Source organism: Triticum aestivum, chromosome 1D (assembly GCF_018294505.1).
Source record: "Triticum aestivum cultivar Chinese Spring chromosome 1D, IWGSC CS RefSeq v2.1, whole genome shotgun sequence".
NCBI classification, from domain to species: Eukaryota; Viridiplantae; Streptophyta; class Magnoliopsida; order Poales; family Poaceae; genus Triticum; species Triticum aestivum.
In genome coordinates this window covers 387,231,824-387,254,567 of record NC_057796.1, presented here as the reverse complement: position 1 = coordinate 387,254,567, position 22,744 = coordinate 387,231,824, and the positions used below count along the sequence as shown (strand labels likewise).

At 48.7% G+C, this 22,744-nt stretch overlaps 1 pseudogene; it reads right to left on the bottom strand.

Annotated features, from left to right (window-relative positions):
* The window catches only part of LOC123159448 (uncharacterized), a 27,397-nt pseudogene extending 4,758 nt beyond the window's left edge, over positions 1 to 22,639 (bottom strand).
* Between the last annotated feature and the right edge of the window lie 105 nt (positions 22,640 to 22,744).

The following is a 22,744-nucleotide window of genomic DNA, read 5'->3' as shown; positions in this document are numbered from 1 at the left end:
GCCGCACCACTGCCGGCCCCGCCCCGCCGCTCGACGCCAGGAACCGAACCACCCCGCCGCCCCGGTCGCTGGATCCTCGCCGCCCGGAGCTCGACGCGCCTCCGCCTTCGACGGACTGCCTCCTCTTCGTCACCGTCGCCCCCGACGTCGCTGCCTCGTCCCGCCACCACCTCGCGGACGCCACATCGTCGCCGGACCGCTCCCCGTCTCCGCCGCTCGTCCCCATCCTCCTCCCCAGCGAGCCTCGCCACCCCAGATCCCCTGCAATGGGGGTGAGCAACGACCCCCCTCTTCTTTCCCCTCTCGTCCGGTCGCCGCCCACGGCCGTCCCACTCCGCCCATGCCCGAGCCCCGCCTAGCTGCACCTCGCCGCTGCCGCTGCCGAGCGAGGCCGCCGTCGCCTCGGGCCCCAGCTCGCCGTGCCCGACCTCCCTCCTCCACGTCCACAGCGCCGCTCCGGCGTCGTCCTCGCGCTCGTTGCGGCCTCCTTCCCCCACGCGCAGGCGACGCCCCACGCCCATGGCCACCTCTGGCGCTCCGGCGCCCGCGCCCTGCTCCTCCCCTTTTGCCCTGCCGTGGCCTCGCCGCTGCCACGCCGGCGAACCCTCCTCCCTTGCCGTGGCCCCAACTGGCTGCGTCCAGTGCGGGCGCCCGCAACTGCGCGCCCCTGAGCCACTGTCCCTGGGCCCGAACCCCCTATGGGCCACAGACAGGTGGGCCCCGCGCCCAGAACGTAATTAAAAAAAAGAAGAAAAAAACGGGAATTAAAAAGAATAATAATATATAAATAAATAAAGAAAATAAAAATAAAAATAAAAATAATTAATTAATTAGTAAATTAACCCTGTTTAGATTAATCTAATTTAATTAATTAGTTTAATAAATAGTTAATTAATTAGTTAACCCTAATTACCCTAATCAGTCTATGACATGTGGGACCCACGTGTGAGATGACCGCTGACGTCAGCATGATGTCATGCTGATCTCATCGCAACACTGTTTCGGATAATGTATATATTAAATAATTAAATAAATTCCAGAAATTAATAAATTCTTTTAAAATAAATATAAAATAAACCGTTGCTCAGATGAAAATACTTTGTACATGAAAGTTGCTCAGAACGACGAGACGAATCCGGATACGCAGCCCGTTCGTCCACCACACATCCCTAGCATAGCAAACAGGCAACTTTCCCCCTCCGGTTCGTCTGTCCGAAAACGCGGAACACCGGGGATACTTTCCCGGATGTTTCCCCCCTTCGCCGGTATCACCTACCACTACGTTAGGTCACCCCTAGCACCGCATATTGCCGTGTCTTGCTTTGTCTTACATTTGATTGCTCTGTTATTTATTGTGTTCCCCTCCATTACTTCTTTTCGGTAGACTCTGAGACCGGTGCCGATGTCCGTGCGTTCGACTACATCGAAGATGACCCCTCCTTCTTGCCAGAGCAACCAGGCAAGCCCCCCCCCCTTGATCACCAGATATCGCCTATTCTTCTCTATACTGCTTGGATTAGAGTAGTGTAGCATGTTACTACTTTCCGTTAATCCTATCCTGATGCATAGCCTGTCCTTGCTTCTACTGTTGTTACCTTTACCTGCAATCCTACATGCTTAGTATAGGATGCTAGTTTTCCATCAGTGGCCCTACATTCTTGTCCGTCTGCTGTGTTATACTATCGGGCCGTGATCACTTGGGCGGTGATCACGGGTATATACTTATATACTATATACATGACACTTGTGGTGACTAAAGTCGGGTCGGCTCGTAGGAGTACCCGCAAGTGGATCTTTGTGGCGGAGCGACAGGGCAGGTTGAGACCACCTAGGCGAGAGGTGGGCCTGGCCCTGGACGGCGTCCGCGGTTACTTCAACATAACACGCTTAACGAGTTCTTGGTATTTGATCTGAGTTTGGCCATTTGGTCTATACGCACTAACCAGCTACGCGGGAACAGTTATGGGCACTCGACGTCGTGGTATCAGCCGAAGCTCTTTTTGACGTCAGCGACGGAGCGGCGCGCGCCGGATTGGACTGGAACGCCACTAGGCTAGGTCTGCTTCCGGCCGCCCTCGCAACGTGCAGGTGTGCAATGGGCAATGGGCCCAGACCCCTGCGCGCATAGGATTTAGCCGGCGTGTTGACCTCTCTGTTGAGCCTAGGTGGGGCTGCGACGTGTTGATCTTCCGAGGCCGGGCATGACCCAGAAAAGTGTGTCCGGCCAAATGGGATCGAGCGTGTTAGGTTATGTGGTGCACCCCTGCAGAGAAGTTTATCTATTCGAATAGCCGTGTCCCTCGGTAAAAGGACGACCCGGAGTTGTACCTTGACCTTATGACAACTAGAACCGGATACTGAATAAAATACGCCCTTCCAAGTGCCAGATACAACCCGGTGATCGCTCTCTAACAGGGCGACGAGGAGGGGATCACCGGGTAGGATTATGCTATGCGATGCTACTTGGAGGACTTCAATCTACTCTCTTCTACATGCTGCAAGATGGAGATGGCCAGAAGCGTAGTCTTCGACAGGATTAGCTATCCCCCTCTTATTCTGGCATTCTGCAGTTCAGTCCACTGATATGCCCCTTTACACATATATCCATGCATATGTAGTGTAGCTCCTTGCTTGCGAGTACTTTGGATGAGTACTCACGGTTGCTTCTCTCCCTCTTTTCCCCCCTTTCCTTTCTACCTGGTTGTCGCAACCAGATGTTGGAGTCCAGGAGCCAGACGCCACCGTTGACGACGACTCCTACGGCACTGGTGGAGCCTACTACTACGTGCAGCCCGCTGACGACGACCAGGAGTAGTTAGGAGGATCCCAGGTAGGAGGCCTGCGCCTCGTTCGATCTGTATCCCAGATTGTGCTAGCCTTCTTAAGGCAGACTTGTTTAACTTATGTATGTACTCAGATATTGTTGCTTCCGCTGACTCGTCTATGATCGAGCACTTGTATTCGAGCCCTCGAGGCCCATGGCTTGTATTATGATGCTTGTATGACTTATTTATGTTTTAGAGTTGTGTTGTGATATCTTCCCGTGAGTCCCTGATCTTGATCGTACACATTTGCGTGTATGATTAGTGTACGGTCAAATCGGGGGCGTCACAAGTTGGTATCAGAGCCGACTGCCTGTAGGAATCCCCTTTCCAACTCCTTGGCCGAAGTCAAGTCTAGTCATTGAAAAACTTTTACTAACATGGCTGTGTGGCTTACGGGCCCACGTCGCCATTGGGTGGTATTAGGATCTTTTACTCCTTGTCTATACTCTGGGACTCTGATCTCTCTTCTATTCGGGTAAGTGAATTTTTGCTAAATCTAACATTAGGGTCTCGTTATCACTTTCACCCGGAGAGCCCCTTATTGCTGATGATCGTCTGCTGCACGTGAAGACCCTGAAGATACTCTCCGCTGATAACCCGAGAACTTGTGTTCATCACTTTTGCAATTCCCTTTCATCGATAAACTCCTATGGATAACCTCGCTATTCATACAATGTTTTCCGGTTGATCTTGTTACTACAAGATACCCCATAATTCTCTCTGTTGTTACGAGAATCCTTTGAGCTTACTGCCTTGCTGTTCTTTGTCACCTGAATACCCCTACGGATAATTCTCGCACTTACCGAGTATCCGCTCATCCCCAGTTGATTCAAGTATTTCACAATAGTCTTCAAAATACTATTCGATCTTCCGAAAATCCTCAGGAGCCTATTGCTCTTGAAATTCTTGTTTGCTTGCATTATGGTTAATCCCATAAGTCTCGTAATCTTATTGGCATCTCTTGTCATTATCATTTTGAGTCCGTTGATTCAATTTGTTGCGAATGCTCGCAATCCTCAATCATATCCTAGAATTCATCCTTCCGGCTCAGACGTCATTTTAAACGTGAGCTGGATCTCGACCTATCAAATTGCCATCGATTGTACCCCTAAGCCTACTCAACTTATCCATCCTTGATCAGAGCGTTGCTTCTGACCCCCTGATTTGGAAATCATAATTCTTTTGCATTTGAACTTTGAGTTAGTCAGTTGTTTCTATAATCAGATCTCCTTGCATTCTTCTTCCTCTGGTTGAGTACCGATGCTCACATCAGATCCCTTGTGGACCATCGGTTCCTTTGTTGGATTTTATCCGACAGTGTCCTTCCTATTGAATAACCTTGTGAGCCTTTCCATGGGTATATAATGCCTTTGGTAAATTGTATCATCTGCTTTTGAACAATGCTCTTCTTTCGAGCTTGTAATATTTACTCCGAAGTTTGTGGTATATGTTCCTAAGATGCCCTGATGGGTTGAACCTATGCCTTCCTTAATCTGTGTGAACCCGAAAGTTTTCCAAGGTTCATACTCCTCTGGTAATTCACCAGGTAGGTCTTCGCACTCAAATTATTTTTAATAGAGCAGTGAATGAAAGGTTATGCATTGCAGAAGTGGGAGTCGACCTTGAACTTTGTGTTCATGCCCATGGACACGATGTAGATCTTATCATTAAAAGCTTCTCTTAAATTAATTATTACCTTGGTATAAGTTCATCTTATATCTGGGATCTGGCCTTTTGCAATCGTGGTTCCGACCATGTTCTCCTTTAAACACCATTTCTCGTGCAAGTTTAAGCACTTGACTTCTGTAGAGCAATACCCAATCCAACCTCTATTTTAATCTGTCGTCGAGTATTACCCCCCTGGTATCTCGAGATTATCACGGAACTGCATAACTTCTTATGAGTTCTCCATCAAGTATTACATTCTCATTTATTCCAATTTTTCACGAGCCCCGAGTTATTAAACACTCAAGGACATCGATAACTGAATCGAGTCCGCATCACGATTAAACAACTCTTAGTAATCTCCTTTGCTTACGAGTTTGTACTCGATCACGTCATCCCTAGCCTGCTCGGCTATGTTATTATCATGCAACTTTTTAACTGTGCTATCTGGTCCTTCTTTCCGAAGCACGATTTTCGACGATGAGCTAAGCTTACGCCGACCTTCCTCGTCTTATCATTTCGCCTTGGACAACAAGCTTGGTCTCGAGTTTGTGTCGTACCCGTGGTTTCAATAACCTTTCGCTTCATCATTCCTTTGACTTGATGTCATCGCCGATCGATTACACCTTCATGAAATCTCTCGGCAAATGTGTCGTGATCATCATCAACCTTATGAGCTCTTCCAGGATATCAATTGAGTTCATGATGAGAAATACCATCCTTGCCCTCGATGATATGTGTTATCATCGACCACCTTATTGCCTTCCCACCAACACAAGCTTGTTCGTGTTTGGTGTTATACCTTGAGTTCCTTGCTATCCAGCAATTGTTCTTCTTTACCTTGGAATATTACCATCTTTTATGCCAAGAATGTCGTGAGAGTTTCACCACCTCTTAAGAAATTCTTGATACAATGATGCTTCTCACCATCATCATTCTTCTCTTGGTCCCCGTGTTGAGTGAACTCTATTATGAGAATTTAATATCTCTAGAAACCTTGTTACTTCAGAGTTAATGGACAATAATTCCAATGTAGTGTGCTGGTTGCTAAATTTCCATTCTGACGTTGGTCGTGCAACCCAGCCCATATTTCGGGTGCCCCTTTCAACCAATGTTTAATTGTGTATGTTTTCCTCGAGCATACATCATTATACCATTTGATCTGACAAATGTTATCTCCTTGTTCACATAGTTGTGGAAATCCATCTTTTGTTAATCTCGATGAATTGTTGCTGATTCCATCAGCCACCTCCTCATCCTCTCGTTGGTTTACTGAGGGACTCTTGTTTCGGAACTCGCTTCCATAGTTCATTTCCCGAGAATCTTACAACGTCATCTCGTCAAATTGTGCCGCACCTTTTCTTCTCAGGCATCCTAAGCCTGAGGTATCCTGACACCAATCAGATCTGAATCTCGGTCAGATATGATGGTTGGAACATTTTCCAAGAGTCACAACATTGGTCTTTATACGGCCCGGTAAGGTGATGACATGCCTAGCACACCTGGCCGGAGGACCTATTGTTATAGTTTCCATCTTAGCAAGGTTAACCATTCTTCCATGAGGAAATTGTAAGACTTATTCTATAAGTTGTTCCTGATGAATCCTTTGTATATCCAAGTCCAACCTTTGCTTGAAGACCATGTCAATGCTATCTCGAAGCATGTCTGTGGTACTCCGATTTTCAACAAGAACATTTGAAGCCCAATGCTAAATGTTTCTTGCTCAATTATCCAAACACCGCTGTATGGGTAATGTCATGAAGTTTCTCTCCCCTTACCTAAAGGGTTTTCTACATTATATATTGTCACAGATATCATGCTCTGCTTGTCCTTGGGAAGGATATACCCTTGAAATATGTGTTTAAATACATTTTCCTTTCCATTCTTCTGTTTAAATCTGATGATCATATCTTCCTTTCCATTGTTTGGTTTAACCTTTCTTGTGATTTATATGATCTGAGCAGTAATAAGTCACTGCTTTTGTAAGCACTTCGGTGTACGACTTTGTCAGTAAGAACCTGTTACTTTGGTCGATGATATTCCGGTAACCACCGATGGACGAGAACTTTTCCTATTGGTCCGCCTCGTTTCGACGAGCAGGAAAATGGTTCTCTTCGTCCCTCGCCCTTGGTACCGATGTTGTTGCCGACATAAAAGATAGGCTACCCTTTGACATGCCTTGCTTGCATGATCACGCAAGACGTCTCCGCCCTTCCTACTTTTAACTCACATGGTGGGCCCATAACCCACAGTTCCACAGGATCAAAACCTGACTCTCCTGTGCACCCCCTGTTCCCAAATAAATTCATCGCGCGTGGCCTCGTATGTAATTCACGAGCCACCTTCAAGTCTGATATCAGACACAATACTTATTCCCGTTGCTTTGAACCCCTTTCACGCCCTGTAACAGGCATCGAACGATTGCCTACCCGTTCGAAACTTCTCATGGTACCTTCTTACTTTGCTCTCGACATCTTCTTAGGTTTCAATTCGAGAGATACTTATGCTTCTTCCCCTGGGTTAACCGCTTGATGCTCGATCTTGTTAGAATCCGTCCTTATAGGGTTTTCCCTTCTCACCCTTTCGTAAGTACGGTGAAGATCCTGAAGGAAGGACGACAAACTTCATCATGATGACCTGAAGCAGAGGACTGAAGACATCAATGTAATGGATCGACCTCTTCGAGAAGAGCAACTATGACCGAGAAGAATCGTTAGAATTTCGTAACCAGATCCCTTCCCCCTTATAACCACTCCTAAATCTCGGGACGAGATTTCTTGTAGTGGAGGAGAATTGTGACGCCCGGGTAATTAGGCTACAGTAATCCCACGTTAATGATGCCACGTCACCACGGTTACTGTTGTTAATCTCGTGTTAGTTCAAAATCGATTCGAAATTCAAACTAAAAAAAAAGTCAAACGGTAAAGATTTTCAAATATTAAAACTAAAATGTTGGGGTGTTGCCAAATAATGCATAGGTAATTATTGTGGAGAAACCACACTTTTATAAAATGTTTAAAGGCTCTAAAGTAATTAAAACAACAGCTATGACAATTAATTAAATGCCTTTTAAAAATAATAATAATGCAAACTATTTTAATTAGGTGTCAAACTTTTTGGGGCAGTAGAATAAATTATAACATTAATTTAGGAGTTGTATTTATATTTTATAAAACACGAATTAAAAGAATAAAATAGAAAAGAAAATATATAAAGAAAAGAAAACAGAAAACAAAACTAAAAAAAGGAGAAAGCAACCCCCCCCACTAGGCTCCGGCCCAACATACCACAAGCCCAACTGGGCCAACCCATCAGGCCCAGCCGGCCACTCCCCCCCACTTCCCCTTAACCCCGAAACCCTACCCACCCCACCGACACCCCACGTTCCCCACTCCTCGCACCCACTCCCCCCCCCCGCTGGATCTGGATCGGGGCGCGATGCACCGACCCCCAGCGCCCGACGCCGCACCACTGCCGACGCCGCCCCGCCGCTCGACACCTGGAACCGAACCACCCCGCCGCCCCGGTCGCTGGATCCTCGCCGCCCGGAGCTCGACACGCCTCCGCCTTCGACGGACTGCCTCCTCTTCGTCACCGTCACCCCCGACGTCGCTGCCTCGTCCCGCCACCACCTCGCGGACGCCACATCGTCGCCGGACCGCTCCCCATCTCCGCCGCTCGTCCCCATCCTACTCCCCAACGAGCCTCGCCGCCCCAGATCCCCTGCAACGGGGGTGAGCAACGACCCCCCCTCTTCTTTCCCCTCTCGTCCGGTCGCCGCCCATGGCCGTCCCACTCCGCCCATGCCCGAGCCCCGCCTAGCTGCACCTCGCCACTGCAGCTGCCGAGCGAGGCCGCCGTCGCCTCAGGCCCCTGCTCGCCGTGCCCGACCTCCCTCCTCCATGTCCACAGCGCCGCTCCGGCGTCGTCCTCGCGCTCGCTGCGGCCTCCTTCCCCCACGCGCAGGCGACGCCCCACGCCCATGGCCACCTCTGGCGCTCCGGCGCCCGCGCCCTGCTCCTCCCCTTTTGCCCTGCCGTGGCCTCGCCGCTGCCACGCCGGCGAACCCTCCCCCCTTGCTGTGGCCCCAACTGGCTGCGTCCAGTGCGAGCGCCCGCAACCGCGCGCCCCTGAGCCACTGCCCCTGGGCCCGAACCCCCTATGGGCCACAGACAGGTGGGCCCCGCGCCCAGAACGTAATTTAAAAAAACAAGAAAAAAGGGGAATTAAAAAGAATAATAATATATAAATAAATAAAGAAAATAAAAATAAAAATAAAATAAAAATAATTAATTAATTAGTTAATTAACCCTGTTTAGATTAATCTAATTTAATTAATTAGTTTAATAAATAGTTAATTAATTAGTTAACCCTAATTACCCTAATCAGTCTATGACATGTGGGACCCACGTGTCAGATGACTGCTGACGTCAGCATGATGTCATGCTGATGTCATCGCAACACTGTTTCGGATAATGTATATATTAAATAATTAAATTAATTCCAGAAATTAATAAATTCTTTTAAAATCAATATAAAATAAACCGTTGCTCAGATGAAAATACTTCGTACATGAAAGTTGCTCAGAACGACGAGACGAATCCGGATACGCAGCCCGTTCGTCCACCACACATCCCTAGCATAGCAAACAAGCAACTTTCCCCCTCCGGTTCGTCTGTCCGAAAACGCGGAACACCGGGGATACTTTCCCGGATGTTTCCCCCCTTCGCCGGTATCACCTACCACTACGTTAGGTCACCCCTAGCACCGCATATTGCCGTGTCTTGCTTTGTGTTACATTTGATTGCACTGTTATTTATTGTGTTCCCCCTCCATTACTTCTTTTCGGTAGACTCTGAGACCGGTGCCGATGTCCGTGTGTTCGACTACATCGTAGATGACCCCTCCTTCTTGCCAGAGCAACCAGGCAAGCCCCCCCCCTTGATCACCAGATATCGCCAATTATTCTCTATACTGCTTGCATTAGAGTAGTGTAGCATGTTACTGCTTTCCGTTAATCCTATCCTGATGCATAGCCTGTCCTTGCTTCTACTGTTGTTACCTTTACCTGCAATCCTACATGCTTAGTATAGGATGCTAGTTTTCCATCAGTGGCCCTACATTCTTGTCCGTCTGTTGTGCTATACTATCGGGCCGTGATCACTTGGGCGGTGATCACGGGTATATACTTATATACTATATACATGACACTTGTGGTGACTAAAGTCGGGTCGGCTCGTAGGAGTACCCGCAAGTGGATCTTTGTGGCGGAGCGACAGGGCAGGTTGAGACCACCTAGGCGAGAGGTGGGCCTGGCCCTGGACGGCGTTCGCGGTTACTTCAACATAACACGCTTAACGAGTTCTTGGTATTTGATCTGAGTCTGGCCATTTGGTCTATACGCACTAACCAGCTACGCGGGAACAGTTATGGGCACTCGACGCCGTGGTATCAGCCGAAGCTCTTTTTGACGTCAGCGACGGAGCGGCGCGCGCCGGATTGGACTAGAACGCCACTAGGCTAGGTCTGCTTCCGGCCGCCCTCGCAACGTGCAGGTGTGCAATGGGCGATGGGCCCAGACCCCTGCGCGCATAGGATTTAGACCGGCGTGTTGACCTCTCTGTTGAGCCTAGGTGGGGCTGCGACGTGTTGATCTTCCGAGGCCGGGCATGACCCAAAAAAGTGTGTCCGGCCAAATGGGATCGAGCGTGTTGGGTTATGTGGTGCATCCCTGCAGGGAAGTTTATCTATTCGAATAGGCGTGTCCCTCGGTAAAAGGACGACCCGGAGTTGTACCTTGACCTTATGACAACTAGAACCGGATACTGAATAAAATACACCCTTCCAAGTGCCAGATACAACCCGGTGATCGCTCTCTAACAGGGCGACGAGGAGGGCCTGGGTTCGATCTGTATCCTAGATTGTGCTAGCCTTCTTAAGGCAGACTTGTTTTACTTATGTGTGTACTCAGATATTGTTGCTTCCGCTGACTCGTCTATGATCGAGCACTTGCATTCGAGCCCTCGAGGCCCCTGGCTTGTATTATGATGCTTGTATGACTTATTTATGTTTTAGAGTTGTGTTGTGATATCTTCCCGTGAGTCCCTGATCTTGATCGTACACATTTGCGTGTATGATTAGTGTACGGTCAAATCGGGGGCGTCACACTGCTCCCTCGCGCCGCCATCTCTCTCCCCTCGCCCTTCCTATCGTGCCCGAGCACCTCGAAGCATGGCCGCCGCTGTCCACGCGCCCACCGTCGTCCCCATCGCCTAGGCCAGCACCAGGAGCACCGCCGGAGGCCGCCGCTTCTTCTTCGCCCATCAAGCCAAGCCGGAGAGCCCCACGGTGCCGGATCCATCGCCTTCCACTCCGCCACGGCCGCCGCACTTCGTCGGTCGATCCGCTCGACCTCGCCCACCTTCGGCTTCACCGAGACGCCCGCGACACTCTCTGTGAGCCCCCGGTCCCTCGCAACCTCTCCCCTCTCTTCCTCGTGTCCCGTAGCCACGCGCCCGATCTAGTCCGATCCCCGCCGCCGCCCGGGCTCGTCACCGGCGCCCCTGCCGGCCGCCACAACATCTGTTGCCCCGCTGCGACCGCCCACTGCTACCAGCCGTGCTGCCCGACTCCGCCTCACGCCCCCTCCTGACCGAGCCCACCTCCGCCTCGCGCCCACGGCCACGACCGGCGGCGCCCGGCCACGCTCGCCACACGCCGTGCCTACTGCTTTGCCGCTGCTGTTGTTGCTTGCTTCCTACTGCTGCTTCTTGCTACTGTTGTCGTTGTTGGCTACTCCTCATGCGGCTACCATTGCTATCTGTTGCTTTTGCTAGCTGCTGAGATGGTAGTCTGCTCCTTTCCCTACCTGTTGCTGCTGCCTTGCGGCTCGGCTGCTGTTCTAACTGATGCTGTTGTCGCGCCCGGCCGCACTCGCTGCTGCTTGCTGGCCGACGGCCTTCTATGCGCGCTCGCCGTGCTGCACTTCGGCCGTAGCCGGCCAAGCATGCGTGCACACAGAGCATCCGGCGTTCCTAGGCATGCCTTGCATGCTCATGTGCGTGCCTGCAGCCAGCCAACATCCTTGGATTAGTGCTAGGATTTGTTTAGTGTTAGGTAAACTTGGTGGGCCCAATGACATGTGGACCCCATTTTAATTTTACACTGGTTTAATTTTTGTGCCAATGACAAGTGGGCCACCACCTCCACTTTTGACCAGTCATTTTGACTGTGTTGACCAACCCCCTGGGTCCCACTGTCATACACATGGGCTAGGTAGCTCTAGGTAACAAAAGTATTTTACTGTTTTATTTTCGAATTAAAATAAATTCGAAAAATGATTAAAACTTTGAAAAACCATATAAAATAATCCGTAACTCGGATGAAAACGCTTTGTACATGAAAGTTGATCAGATCGACGAGACGAATTCGAATACACAGCCCGTTTTTCCGCCACACATCCCTAGCATAGCAAACTCGCAACTTTCCCCCTCCGGTTCATCTGCCCGAAAACATGAAACACCGGGGATACTTTCCCGGATGTTTCCCCCCTTCGTCGGTATCACCTCCTACCGCATTAGGGCATAACTAGCACCGCGTAGTGCCTCGTTATGTTTTGTGATGCTTTGTTTGCTCCGTATTTACGGTTTCTTCCCCCTCTTCTTCCCCGGTAGACCCCGAGACCGGCGCTGATGCCACCGAGTACGACTACGTCACCGACGACCCTTCTTCTTGTGCAACAGAGCTTCCAGGCAAGCCCCCCCTTGATCACCACATATCGCATATTCCTTCTCTCTACTGCTTGCATTAGAGTAGTGTAGCATGTTACTGCTTTCGGTTAATCCTATTCTGCTGCATAGCCTGTCATTGTTGCCACATTTGTTATCCTTACCTGCAATCCTAAATGCTTAGTATAGGATGCTAGTATTCCATCAGTGGCCCTACATTCTTGTCCGTCTGCCATGCTATACTACTGGGCCGTGATCACTCGGGAGGTGATCACGGGCATATGCTATATACTTTATACTATTACATTACTTATGATACTGTTCGGAGATGGGGGATAAAGGGGCAGGTGGCTCCATCCCGGTAGAGGTGGGCCTGGGTTCCCGACGGCCCCCGACTATTACTTTGTGGCAGAGCGACAGGAAAGGTTGAGACCACCTAGGAGAGAGGTGGGCCTGGCCCTGGTCGGCGTTCGCGGTTACTTCATAATAACACACTTAACGAGATCTTGGTATTTGATCTGAGTCTGGCCACTGGCCTATACGCAATAACCAACTACGCGGGAACAGTTATGGGCACTAGGCTTCGTGGTATCAGCCGAAGCCTTCGTGACGTCAGCGACTGAGTGGCGCGCGCCGGATTGAACTGGAATGCCTGCTAGGCTAGGTCTCCTTCCGGCCGCCCACGCAACATGCAGGTGTGCAATGGGCGATGGGCCCAGACCCCTGTGCCATAGGATCTAGACCGGCGTGCTGACCTCTCTGTTGTGCCTAGGTGGGGCTGCGACGTGTTGATCTTCCGAGGCCGGGCATGACCCAGGAAAGTGTGTCCGGCCAAATGGGATCGAGCGTGTTGGGTTATGTGGTGCACCCCTACAGGGAAGTTTATCTATTCTAATAGCCGTGTCCCTCGGTAAAAGGACGTCCCAGACTTGTACCTTGACCTTATGACAACTAGAACTAGATACTTAATAAAACACACCCTTCCAAGTGCCAGATATAACCCGGTGATCGCTCTCTAACAGGGCGACGAGGAGGGGATCGCCGGGTAGGATTATTCTATGCGATGCTACTTGGTGAACTTACCATCTACTCTCTTCTACATGCTGCAAGATGGAGGTGGCCAGAAGCGTAGTCTTCGACAGGATTAGCTATCCCCCTCTTATTCTGGCATTCTGCAGTTCAGTCCACCGATATGGCCCTTTACACATATACCCATGCATATGTAGTGTAGCTCCTTGCTTGCGAGTACTTTGGATGAGTACTCACGGTTGCTTTTCTCCCCCTTTTCCCCCTTTCCTTTCTCTCTGGTTGTCGCAACCAGATGCCGGAGCCCAGGAGCCAGACGCCACCGTCCACGACGACTCCTACTACACCGGAGGTGCCTACTGCTACGTTCAGGCCGCTGACGACGACCAGGAGTAGTTTAGGAGGATCCCAGGCAGGAGGCCTGCGCCTCTTTCGATCTGTATCCCAGTTTGTGCTAGCCTTCTTAAGGCAGACTTGTTTAACTTATGTCTGTACTCAGATATTGTTGCTTCCGCTGACTCATCTTTGATCGAGCACTTGTATTCGAGCCCTCGAGGCCCCTGGCTTGTATTATGATGCTTGTATGACTTATTTATGTTTTAGAGTTGTGTTGTGATATCTTCCCGTGAACCCCTGATCTTGATCGTACATGTTTGCGTGCATGATTAGTGTACGATTGAATCGGGGGCGTCACAAGTTGTTATTAGAGCCGACTGCCTGTAGGAATCCCCCTTCCACACTCCTTGGCTGAAGTTGAGTCTAGTCGACGAAAACTGTTTTACTAACATGGTTGTGCGGCCCATGGGCCCACGTCGCCATTGGGTGGTAGTAGGATCTTTTATTCCTCGACCTTTACTCTGGGACTCTGAACTCTCTTCGATTCAGGTTAAATGATTTTGCTAAAATAACTTTAGGTTCCCGAAAATACTTCCTCCCGGAGAGCCCCTTCAGGCCAGATGATCGCCTGCTGCACCAGAAGATTCTGAAGACACTCTCTGATGCTTTCCCGAGACCCTTGTGCCCTTCGCCGTTGCGATCCCTACCACCGATAAATCTTTATGGATAACTACATACTTTTGTCGTTCATACCTTCATCCCCAGTAGCCCTGGTTATTACAAGATACCCTGAAATTCTCCCTATTGCTCCGAGAATCCCTTATGTCTACTGCCTTGCATTTTCTTCTCGCCTGAATACACCTACAAGTTAATCCTCACACATACCGAGGATTTGTTTCTCCCCAGTTGTTCATCTGTTTCACAAAAGTCTTCAAAATACTATTCGATCTTCCGAAAATCCTCAGCAGCATGTTGTTCTTGAAATTCTTACTTGCTTGCATTATGGTTAATCCCATAAGTCTAGTAATCTTATTGGCATCCTTTTTCATTATCGTTTTGATTCCGTTGATTCAATTTGTTGCGATTGCTTCCAATCCTTAGACGAATCCTAGAATTCATCCTTCTGGCTCAGACGTCGAGCTGGATCTCGACCAATCAAATTGCCATCGATTATTCCACTAAGCCTACTCGACTTATCCATGCTTAATCAGAGCCCTTTCTCCTGTTCCCTTGATTTGGAAATCTTAATTCCTTTGCCTTTGAGCTTTGAATTAGTCAGTTGTTTCTATAATCCAAAGCCTTTGCTTTGTTTCGTCCTCTGATCGTGTGCCAATGCTCACATCAGCCCCGTTATGGACCGTCAGATCCTTTGTTGTATTATCATCCAACAATGTCTTTCGTATACAAAAACCTCAAGAAGTTCTTTCTCTGATACATAATGCCATTGGTAAATCCTATTCTCTGATTTGGCCAACCATGCTCTGCTTTCGAGCTGGTGACAATTACTCCTGAAGTTTGTGGTATATGTTCCTAAGAGGCCCCGATGGGTTGGACATATGCCTTTTCTAATCTGTGTGAACCCGGAAACTACTACGGGTCATACTCTACTGGTGTTATGTCAGATAAAATTTCAACACCACAACTTCGTTGAAGGCGAGAAGTGAATGAAAGGTTCTGCATTAAAGAAGTGGGAGTCGACCTTGAACTTTGTGTTCATGCCCATGGACACGATGTAGATCCTATCATGGAAGCTTCTTGTAATAATAACTATTTCCTTGATACCTATCATCTGGTATCTGTGTATTGGTCTTTTGCAACCGTGGTTCCGACCATATTTTCTTCTTGATTCCATTTCACGGACAAGTTAGATACTTGCCTTCTGCAGATCAATACGCCTGCCCCCAACCTCTATTTTTGATATGCTTTCTTGTATTACCCCCATGGTATCTCGAGGATATATTTTATGAATTTCTGATGAAGTAGTACCTTCCCTGTCATAGTGACTCCACGGGTTCTGGGTTGTCGTCAACCGAGAACATCGATAAGTGAATCGATTCCGCGCTCCTATATGATAACTCTAAGTAATTTTTGTTGCTTATGAGTTTAATAATCCTTCAAGTCATTCCTAGCCTAATTGGCTATATCCTTATCGTGCTAAATTGTAACTGTCCTACCTGGTCCTTCTTCCCGGAGCACAATTTTTGATGATGAGCTAAGCTTACGTCGATCTTCCTCATCATATCATTTCGCTTTGAACTGCAAGCTTGGTCTCGAGTTTGTGTCGTACCTGTGGTTCCAATAACCTTTCGCTTCATCATTCCTTTGACTTGATGTCATCGCCGATCGATTACATCTTCAGGTAATCTCTCGACAAATGTGTCGTGATCATCATCAACATTCTGAGCTCTTCCAGAATGTCAATCAAATTCATGATGAGAATTACCATCCTTGCCCCTCGATGATTGTGTTATCATCGACAACATTCTTGCCTTCCCACAACACAAACTTGTTCATGTTATGATTGCAACTTGCTATCCAGCTTGTATGATGTTCCACCTTGAAGTATTAATGTCCTTTATGACAAGGATGTTGTGAGGATTGCTCCACCTCTTAAGAATTCTTGGTATATTGATGCTTCTCACCATCACCATTCTTTCTTGGTCCTCGTGTTGATTTCAACCGGTGTACCAACAAGTGAACGGTGCTGTTTGGATTCTGCCCTTCTAGCAACCCTATTGCTCTAAAGTTAATGGTCGGCTGTTCATTCTTATACTATTGATTATTGAATCACCATTCTGACATTGGTCGTGCAAGCCAACCCATATTTCGGGTGCACCTTTTAACCAATGTTTAATTGTGTATGTTTTCCTCGAGCATACTACATTATATCATTTGACCTGACAAATGCTATCTCCTTATCCACATAATTGTGGGGATGCATCTTTTTGGATACCTCGTTGAATTATCGCTGAGTCCATCAGCCACTTCCTCATCCTCTCCTTGGCTTAATGATGAACCCTTGTTCGAAACTCGCTTTCATAGTTCATTTCCCAAGAATCATATAATGTCATCTCGTCAATTGTGTTGCACCTCTTCTTCTCAGGCATCCTGAGTCTGAGATATCCTAACACCAATCAAATATGAATCCCGCTCAGATATGATGGTTGGAACATATTTCCAAGAGTTATAACAATGGTATTTATGTGACCCGGTAAGGTGATGTCATGCCTAGCACACCTGGTCGGATGACCTATTGTTATAGTTCCCTTTTTAGTGAGGTTAACCATTCTTCCATGAGGAAATTGTAAGACTTATTCTATAAGTTGTTCCTGATGGATCCTTTGTGTATCCATAGCCTGATCTTTACCTAATGACCATGTCAATGCTATCTCGAAGCATGTCAGTGGTACTCCGATGTTCAATAAAAACATTGGAAGCACAATGCTAAATTTTCTTTATCAATTATCCAAACACCCTTGTATGGGTAATTTCATGAAACTTCTCTCCCCTTTTCTAAAGGGTTTTCTACTTTATATCCTGTCGTGGATATCATGCTCTGCTTGTCCCTGGGAAGAATATACCCCCGAAATATGTGTTTAAACACATTTACCTTTCCATTGTTCTGTTTAATCTAATAAACATAATTTCCTTTCCATTGATTTGTTTAACCTTTCTGTGATCAATATGACATAGGCAGTAATATCTCCCTGCTTATGTAAACACCGTGGTGTACAATTCTGTCAGCTAGACCCTGTTACTATTGTTGATGATATTCCGGTAACCACCGATGGACGGGAACTTTACCTATTGGTCCGCCTCGTTTCAACGAGCAGGAAAATGGTTCTCTTCGTCCCTCGCCCTTGGTATCGATGTTGTTGCCGACACAACTGACAGGCTATACTCTGACATGCCTTGCTTACATGATCGTGCAAGACGTCACCGCCCTTCCTAATTTTAACCCACATGGTGGGCCCATAACCCATAGTTCCACAGGATCGAAACTTACTCTTCTGTATATTCCTGTCTGCAAAGTTATTCCTCGCGCTTGACTTCGTATGTAATTCACGGGGTCACCTCCCTAGTAATATATTCTGGTATCAAACACAATACTTATTCTCGTTGCTCTGGAACCCTTTCACCTTCTGATTAGGCATCGAAATATTGCCGATGTTTGAAACTTCTCATGGTACCTTCTTACCTTGCTCTCGATATCTTCTTAAGTTTCAACTCGAGAGATACTTATGCTTCTTCCCCTAAGTTAACCGTCCGATGCTCGATCTTGTTAGAATCCGTCCTTATAGAGTTTTCCCTTCTTACCCTTTCGTAAGTACGATGAAGATCCCGAAGAAAGGATGCCTACTTCATCATGATGAGCTGAAGCAGAGAAATGAAGACATCAACGTAATGGATCGATTCGAAAAGAGCAACCAAGATCCAGAACACTCGTTAGAATTTCGTAACCAATTCCTTCCTTTTAACTCTACCACTTAAATCTCGGGACGAGATTTCTTGTAGTGGAGATTTGTAACGCCCGGATAATTAAGCTACAGTAACCACGCACTAATGGGACCATGTCATCGCGATTAATTTTCTAAACCTCACTTTAATCCAAGCCGAATTCAAATTCTAATTTAAAATAAATTCAAATTATTATTTCTTTGAATAGTAAAACAAAATGTTCGCTGGGTTGCAAGAGTTCACTAACAAATTGTCATGAACAAACCAATGTTATTTGAATTATTAAAACACCCTTAACCTATTTAAAATTGACCAACAACTTTTAATTGATCCAATTTCAATGAAATAAATATTTTCACTTTTAAAATAAATTGAAACTTTCTGTGCTAGCTCATAGCAACGCCTTGTATTTATGTGCCAAGTTTCATCTGTAACAAAATTCGTTTGCTCGGTCAAATAAATACAAAATAGTAGGAAAATACATAGCAGAAAAGTAAAAAAGAAAATAAAATAGAAAAGGGCCTAGGTAACTACGTTTCAACCAGGCCTTTGGTGGCCACTGTGAATCTGGCCCAGCCCAACCTCCCAAGCGTCCCCTACCTCTCGCTATAGGAATTGAAGGCTGCGTGGAGGCCATCCCCATGGCACCCTCCACGTGCCGGCCATCCCTGGCACCCCCTGATGGTTAAAAGCAACCCCGTAACCCTCCCCTGAACCCTAGACTCTGCTACCTCGCGCCGCCATCTCTCTCCCCTCGCCCTTCCTGCCATGCTCGAGCACCTCGAAGCATGGCCGCCGCTGTCCACGCGCCCACCGTCGTCCCCATCGCCTAGGCCAGCACCAGGAGCACCGCCTGAGGCCGCCGCTTCTTCTTCGCCCATCAAGCCAAGCCGGAGAGCCCCACGGTGCCGGATCCATCGCCTTCCACTCTGTCACGGCCGCCGCACTTCACCGGTCGGTCCGCTCAAGCTCGCCCACCTCCGGCCTCACCGAGACGCCCGCGACACTCTCTGTGAGCCCCCGGTCCCTCGCGACCTCTCCCCTCTCTTCCTCATGTCCCGTAGCCACGCGCCCGATCTAGTCCGATCCCCGCCGCCGCCAGGGCTCGTCACCGGCGCCCCTGCCGGCCGCCACAACATCTGTTGCCCCGCTGCGACCGCCCACTGCGGCCTGCCGTGCTGCCCGACACCGCCTCATGCCCCCTCCTGACCGAGCCCACCTCCGCCTCGCGCCCACAGCCACGACCGGCGGCGCCCGGCCACGCTCGCCGCACGTCGTGCCTACTGCTTTGCCGCTGCTGCTGTTGCCTGCTTCCTACTGCTGCTTCTTGCTACTGTTGCCGTTGTTGGCTGCTCCTCATGCGGCTACCATTGCTATCTGTTGCTTTTGCTAGCTACTGAGATGGTAGTCTGCTCCTTTCCCTGCCTGTTGCTGCTGCCTTGCGGCTCAGCTGTTGTTCTAACTGATGCTGCTGTCGCGCCCGGCCGCACTCGCTGCTGCTTGCCGGCCGACGGCCTTCTATGCGCGCTCCCCGTGCTGCACTTCGGCCATAGCCGGCCAAGCATGCGTGCACACAGAGCATCCGACGTTCCTAGGCATGCCTTGCATGCTCATGTGCGTGCCTGCAGCCAGCCAACATCCTTGGATTAGTGCTAGGATTTGTTTAGTGTTAGGTAAACTTGGTGGGCCCAATGATATGTGGACCCCATTTTAATTCTACACTGGTTTAATTTTTGTGCCAATGACAAGTGGGCCACCACCTCCACTTTTGACCAGTCATTTTGACTGTGTTGACCAACCCCCTGGGTCCCACTATCATACACATGGGCTAGGTAGCTCTAGGTAACAAAAGTATTTTACTGTTTTATTTTCAAATTAAAATAAATTCGGAAAATGATTAAAACTTTGAAAAATCATATAAAATAATCCATAACTCGGATGAAAACGCTTTGTACATGAAAGTTGATCAGATCGACGAGACGAATTCGAATACACATCCCGTTCGTCCGCCACACATCCCTAGCATAGCAAACTCGCAACTTTCCCCCTCCGGTTCATCTGCCCGAAAACATGAAACACCGGGGATACTTTCCCGGATGTTTCCCCCATTCGTCGGTATCACCTCCTACCACGTTAGGGCATACCTCGCACCGCGTATTGCCTCGTTATGTTTTGTGATGCTTTGTTTGCTCCGTATTTACTGTTTCTTCCCCCTCTTCTTCCCCGGTAGACCCCGAGACCGGCGCTGATGCCACCGAGTACGACTACGTCACCGACGACCCTTCTTCTTGTGCAACAGAGCTTCCAGGCAAGCCCCCCCCTTGATCACCACATATCGCCTATTCCTTCTCTCTACTCCTTGCATTAGAGTAGTGTAGCATGTTACTGCTTTCGGTTAATCCTATTCTGCTGCATAGCCTGTCATTGTTGCCACATTTGTTATCCTTACCTGCAATCCTAAATGCTTAGTATAGGATGCTAGTATTCCATCAGTGGCCCTACATTCTTGTCCGTCTGCCATGCTATACTACTGGGCCGTGATCACTCGGGAGGTGATCACGGGCATATGCTATATACTTTATACTGTTACATTACTTATGATACTGTTCGGAGATGGGGGCTAAAGGGGCAGGTGGCTCCATCTCGGTAGAGGTGGGCCTGGGTTCCCGACGGCCCCCGACTGTTACTTTGTGGTGGAGCGACAGGGCAGGTTGAGACCACCTAGGAGAGAGGTGGGCCTGGCCCTGGTCGGCGTTCGCGGTTACTTCATAATAACACGCTTAACGAGATCTTGGTATTTGATCTGAGTCTGTCCATTTGGTCTATATGCACTAACCAACTACGCGGGAACAGTTATGGGCACTCGACGTCGTGGTATCAGCCGAAGCCTTCGTGACGTCAGCGACTGAGCGGCGCGCGCCGGATTGGACTGGAACTCCTGCTAGGCTAGGTCTGCTTCCGGCCGCGTTCGCAACGTGCAGGTGTGCAATGGGCGATGGGCCCAGACCCCTGCGCCATAGGATTTAGACCGGCGTGCTGACCTCTCTGTTGTGCCTAGGTGGGGCTGCGACGTGTTGATCTTCCGAGGCCGGGCATGACCCAGGAAAGTGTGTCCGGCCAAATGGGATCGAGCGTGTTGGGTTATGTGGTGCACCCCTGCAGGGAAGTTTATCTATTCGAATAGCCGTGTCCCTCGGTAAAAGGACGACCCGGAGTTGTACCTTGACCTTATGACAACTAGAACTGGATACTTAATAAAACACACCTTCCAAGTGCCAGATATAACCCGGTGATCGCTCTCTAACAGGGCAACGAGGAGGGGATCGCCGGGTAGGATTATGCTATGCGATGCTACTTGGTGAACTTACCATCTACTCTCTTCTACATGCTGCAAGATGGAGGTGGCCAGAAGCGTAGTCTTCGACAGGATTAGCTATCCCCCTCTTATTCTGGCATTCTGCAGTTCAGTCCACCGATATGGCCCCTTTACACATATACCCATGCATATGTAGTGTAGCTCCTTGCTTGCGAGTACTTTGGATGAGTACTCACGGTTGTTTTCTCCCCCTTTTCCCCCTTTCCTTTCTCTCTGGTTGTCGCAACCAGATGCCGGAGCCCAGGAGCCAGACGCCACCGTCGACGACGACTCCTACTACACCGGAGGTGCCTACTACTACGTTCAGGCCACTGACGACGACCAGGAGTAGTTTAGGAGGATCCCAGGCAGGAGGTCTGCGCCTCTTTCGATCTGTATCCCAGTTTGTGCTAGCCTTCTTAAGGCAGACTTGTTTAACTTATGTCTGTACTCAGATATTGTTGCTTCCACTGACTCGTCTTTGATCGAGCACTTGTATTCGAGCCCTCGAGGCCCCTAGCTTGTATTATGATGCTTGTATGACTTATTTATGTTTTAGAGTTGTGTTGTGATATCTTCCCGTGAATCCCTGATCTTGATCGTACACGTTTGCGTGCATGATTAGTGTACGATTGAATCGGGGGTGTCACAGTGGTGATGTCGAGGCGGAGGTAGTATGAGGCATCATCCTCGAACTCCAAGCCCATGGCATTGCCGCAGCCCAGGAAGCAGCGGAGCGCAACCTGCCCTGATTTTACATAAGGCGGGTCAAAAAATGGCGATGGTGGAGGAGCTACTGTGGGGAGGAGCTCGTCTAGAGGACTGGTGGCTAGAGTTGGCTCCGGCGAGAAGGTGGCCGGAGGTTTTTGGGTGGCTGGTGGTTGGCCCTCCTCCGGTGAGATGGAGGGGGGGGGAGCGGGAGCAGGAGCGGGAGCGGGAGCCATCCTCGTCCGTATGGATGGAAATATCGGGTTTGGGATAAGGTTACGTTGCCTGCTTTGATATTGTAGTGACACATGCTCACGCTGTCGCTGTGGTCTCACGTTTGGCTGCGTGCGACCCGGTCGTACTAGATTTTTTTTTCTGAAAGTTGTTGTTTTGGAAACTGAACGCTGACGTGGCATCTGATGTAGACAGTGTGAATGTAAAGAGAATTGCTAAAAGTAGGGGTCAACTTCTTAAGAATGTAAGATTTGCAGCAGATGCAATATAAAAGCAATCTGTACCTTCCCAGCAGGAATTAACTGTCCTTGCTTGAGGCAATGGTCCAACTAAAGGTCATGGCAGCCCCTCCCTTTGTTACCTTGGTGCACCAATCATTATCCTAAATATCATTCAGAAACTTACTTTAG